The sequence below is a fragment of the Xenopus laevis genome, chromosome 3L (genome assembly GCF_017654675.1).
Source record: "Xenopus laevis strain J_2021 chromosome 3L, Xenopus_laevis_v10.1, whole genome shotgun sequence".
NCBI lineage: Eukaryota > Metazoa > Chordata > Amphibia > Anura > Pipidae > Xenopus > Xenopus laevis.
In genome coordinates this window covers 56,163,480-56,168,421 of record NC_054375.1, presented here as the reverse complement: position 1 = coordinate 56,168,421, position 4,942 = coordinate 56,163,480, and positions in this window count along the sequence as shown.

Genomic DNA, 4,942 nt, shown 5'->3' with positions numbered 1-4,942 from the left:
TCAAGCAACATTAAGGTAACCCAAGTTAAAGTAGAACCAGTTACAGTAGATGCCTTATAAGTGTAGCGACCCATAGGGTTAATATGTCCCTATGGCTTTAAATCCCTACCCTTCTTCATTTTCCTAGTTGTTGGGCATATGTCCATGTATCTAGTTAACATTTACATATCCCAGTGATTGGCCAAGAGGTGTAATGATCACTTCCTACCACACTTAAATATAGTGTATGGAAAGGGGTGGATCTTCCTCTTTGGCTCCTGGTGTCCTAGCCATCTGGATGTTCCCACTGAGCTTGGGTACGCCAAGGCCCAGTAAAGCCCTTTTGCCCTAGAGGGACCAGTACCTCTAGTGTCTAAGTCGGGGAGCAGGGACCCCGTGAACGAGGTTAGCTAGAGAAAGGATTTAGATCTGTCATAGACTCTCTAGGAGAGTGAGATAGAGAGTACAGGTAGTACAAGTAGCTTTGTGCTCCATCAAGGATCTGTAGCAGGGAGTAGCTTCCAAAGGCTCCTAGATTTCCTTTAGTGAAGGGACCACAGTGGATAGGGTGTCAGGCTTAGACTTCTTCTCCCTGACCACTGCACTGGGTGGGATCTGAACCACTTCAATTCCCAGCTGTCTCATCTGCCTGTCATAGTCTGCTGGTATTTTATACTGCATGTGCCTCCTTATTGTAAGCAACCCTGTGGATCATTTGTCTCTGACAAATAAACTATTATCATCTGTTTTCACTGCAAGAACCTCCTGGCGTTCATTCGTTTATATTTTTATTGCACAGTCGCCTGTGGGAGTTGTAGGTACACTACATCACACCTTGAATTTTCCGCTTAGTGAAGGCCCTGCCTTAAGTGTAGGAGTCACATGTAACCCATGCTCTAGTCACTAGCTGCAAATTAACCCAACCTGGTCTGCCTAGCCCAAATTAGCGTTACATAAGTAGTACAGCCAGTTTGGGCTTTGATGTGTTGTCAGTCACTGACATAACCATGAGGCTACAGAAAACATTTCTGCTAAATATTATATTTTGTATTTTCATTTGGGGTCCATAGATAGCAATTAAAATACATTGTGTCCTGTTAATCAAAATACAAATCCTTATCTGTCGCTTCCTTGACATAAGTAGAAGCGTCAGGTATTTCAAATATGTCCCTAAATTAAACGATGCACAGCATGGTAACTGGAGGTAGTTAACTTCATCCACTGGCTTGTTTTGACCCTTCACCTCGACACACTTCAATTACAGAGGTGTTGAAGGACTCCATATGATATAAAGCAATGGGGCTTTGAGATGACTGACTGGCAGAAGACACTGATTATGATGTACATAATAGTAGGAGGAAGCCACTGCTAACATATAAATGCAGTTCAGAAGAAGAGTGAGGTGTAGCTACTTTCACTAAAGTGTGACTTAATTACTAATCACAAATGAAATGGAAAAAAAGCCAGGCTGTTCAGCCAAGTACAGTAAAAGGTGTAGTTAATTAATTGTGACAATCAACACGTGTGGTGACTGGAATATGGGCATTGGATATGGTGGACCTTAGCATCAAATTCTGACAGTGTAGCACCCCTTTAAAGTCTGAATGCATCGATCTCAATCACAAAGGAGCAGCTGTTAAGCAAGTGCTTATATTTGTTGAGATTCTAAATTAAAAGCGATGGGGCATGTCTAATCCACCTGTTTGTTATTTTACTGGGGATTGTTAGAGAGGCCTAATGATAACTGTGCCCTGGTATTTCTATATCGTTAGTCAGAATCTCAGCTAGTGCACATGATGCCTTCACATGGAGTTGCATAAAGGCTTGTGGGTAGGGTTGCCATCTGCCTGGTATTTTACCTGCCTGGTCAGTAAAAATAAAGCTTGATGCCAAATATGATTAGTGGGGACAAGAAAAAGAAAATATAGGAAGGATAGTATTTTCTTGTAGAAAAGATGGCAACGTAGTCTTGTCACCTGTCTGGTTTGACCTGGACAGCCCAGTGGCTGCTTGGGTCAAAACTGCTTGCCTGGGTTTCCAGATTAGAAAATCCAGGATGCTCCATGATTGACACGCCATAGGCCTCAGATATTCTCTTGTGGTGTGCCGTGATGTCACTGCCCTGCACCTGCGACATCACTGCTCACCTCCCTTGAGTTGTGCCAGCCTGAAGGTAGAAAACACTACTTGTAAGATTTGCAGTCTGATGCCATCTTTGAACTTTAAATTTTGTAGCCATGATCTCCAACATATGGAGCCCCAGCAATTGCTCTTTACATATAGAAGCAGCCAAAGGTCACTTGTAAATACTGTCATGCCTCCAGCATAAGCATCCATCATATTTGTCATTTATATCACTCCTTTTTGGTGCCCTCCCTCTGCTGGCCATTTGGTGCATATGCACAAAACCATTTTCAATGTCCTAAAAGAAAACTATACCCCCTGAACAATGCAGGTCTCTATAAAAAGATATTGCATAAAACAGCTCATGTGTAAAACTCTGCTTCATTTAAATAAACCATTTTCATAATAATAAAACTTTTAGATAGTATGTGGTAATCCTAAATACAAAATTGCCATTTTAAAATTAAAATTTGATTTCTCCTTTTGTATCAGTTGGGCTGCAGGCATTGCAGGACCGTCAAAAACTTTATACGTAGTGTTGCTTTAAGATCCATTGCTTTGATTGATGGACTACACTTCTCATAATGCTTTAACCCTTGATATCATGCTGCCTGTAGTGTGAATGAGTGCTATGTACATAAAGAATAATTAGGAGCCTGGAATGCAGGTAAATTTCAGAATAAAGAGCAGAGTGTATTTTTTACTCATTAATGAGGCATTGGTGGTGTCAATGGATATACATGTGCTTCCCATAACATACTGTAAAGAAAGAACTACTTTAATTTTGCTCCTTAATTTTTTTACTCTTTTAGGGCTAGTAACGGTATGTTTAAGCAGGAGCATACTGGTGTGACAAAATCTGTACTGCCTTTGCTGTATTTAACATTTAGGCATCTGCATATAAAATATAAAGTGCAAGTCTTACATCCTCAACATTTTCCCCAATGCCACTATGAGCTGAACAGTTCATACATTCCTAAGAAATCACTGCCCATAATTTGATTATGACATGGTCTGCTTCATACCCAGCCACTATGCAGAGAAAATTCCTCCAGCAGCTTTAGCTCGCACACATCATGGAAACAGGCAACATAAGCTTCCAAACTCATTTCTCTTCTCTGCTTCCAGTAATGCAAAAATGTTAGATCATATGATGCTCCACTAAATGCAGTGTTACAGCTCACCACTCACGTGCCATCTTCTTGTCTTCAGAAGGGCTTGTATGGAACATCCTTTTTTATTAGGAAATATGTATGGTTTTTGATATTTCTTGCTCTAAACAGTGCTATATCTGAAACTGAACCTAAACTCCCATTCTACATTCTGGTTCATACAAGCACAATCAAAGCATAGCAGCAGTCCACTTAAAAGTCCTCTTTTTAAATAAACCTTTCATTTACACCAGCTGTAACCTGTTACATTTAGGGGGTTATATACTAAACCTTTTCTGGTCTATGTATTTTGGGCAAGAACTTGAAATTTTTCATGATTTAATATACCCTGAAGCTGCTAAAAGTCTGAATCCGAAAATCCGCCATCTCAAACCTGCCGAAATCATGTAGAAGTCAATGGCAGATGTCCCTTTTACAATTTGCAGATATTGTGATCTGTGCTGGGTTTCGTCTATTAACCCGAAAAATTTGGGGTTTTCAGGCCATAACCCGAAAAAATTAGCCATTCAGTCATCAAATCCGAGTTTTTGCTTGATTTTATCTAGTCTGTTCCCGACCTGACTTTTTTGAGTTATTTTATTGATAAATAAGATAAAATCATGGATGGGAGTTTGGTTTAATAAAAAAATGAGATAAATTTGGGTTTTAGTAAATAACACCCTTAAAGATAGGGAGCAGCTCATTTTACAGAGGGTTTGATGCTCTTACTTGCCTCTTACTTGAATGTCCTGTTTACTGCATGAAATAACTATGACTATATATATTTCCTAATGAAAACAGCAGTCAAAACCCCTTATTCATTGCACTAATGTTGAAAAGGGGGGGGTCTACTGCCCCTTAGATGGTATGTTCAACATTAAGTGGGTTATTTATCAAAGATCGAGTTTGTGAGATTTTTTTTTCTACCTCAAATAAACTCACAACTCGAAAGTTTGCTTATTTATGAAAAAACCCAAATGTAAAAAACTCAATTGAATGCAAACAGGGCGAAAAACTCAAATACTCTGATTGATTTATCAGCGAAAAAATCCTTGAATACTTCGAATTGATTAAATTTTTGAGTGCAAACCACACAGACAACCATGAAAGCTAAAAGCATCTTCAAATGGTTCAAGGTACCTCTGCCATTGACTTCTACATGACCTCAACTGGGTTTAGCTAGAGTATTTTCGGATCTGGGCTTTTTTCAAGCTATTTCACAATAACTATGGCTTTAAAGCTCCCAAAAACCTCTAAAACCACGAATCAAAGAAAGATCTTCCAGTCGTAAAAGGGACATGTTTTCGACAGGTTTGTATTCGGAATTGTCGCAGTTTTGTTGCATAATATATCCCCAAAAAAATCACATCCGATCTGAAATATTTGTGGCTTAATAAATTGGCCCTTAAGACTTTGAGGTTACTTTGAGTAATGCAACATTTTTCTTTAGCTTTATCTTTGGAATGTAAACTATGTGGTTGCTTGAGCCCACTGGCCCTAGCAACCATGCAGGGACTTGAATGACAGTCTGACAGATGAATGGATGGGTAGTAAAAAAGCTGTAATAATATTATTTAAGACTTAAAACAACAATAAAGCCCAAAAATGAGTCTGCTCTCTAGCAGCTGACTCTTGCAACCAGATACGCAGATTTTACATTTTATATTTCTGTTAAGTGATAAGTTGTT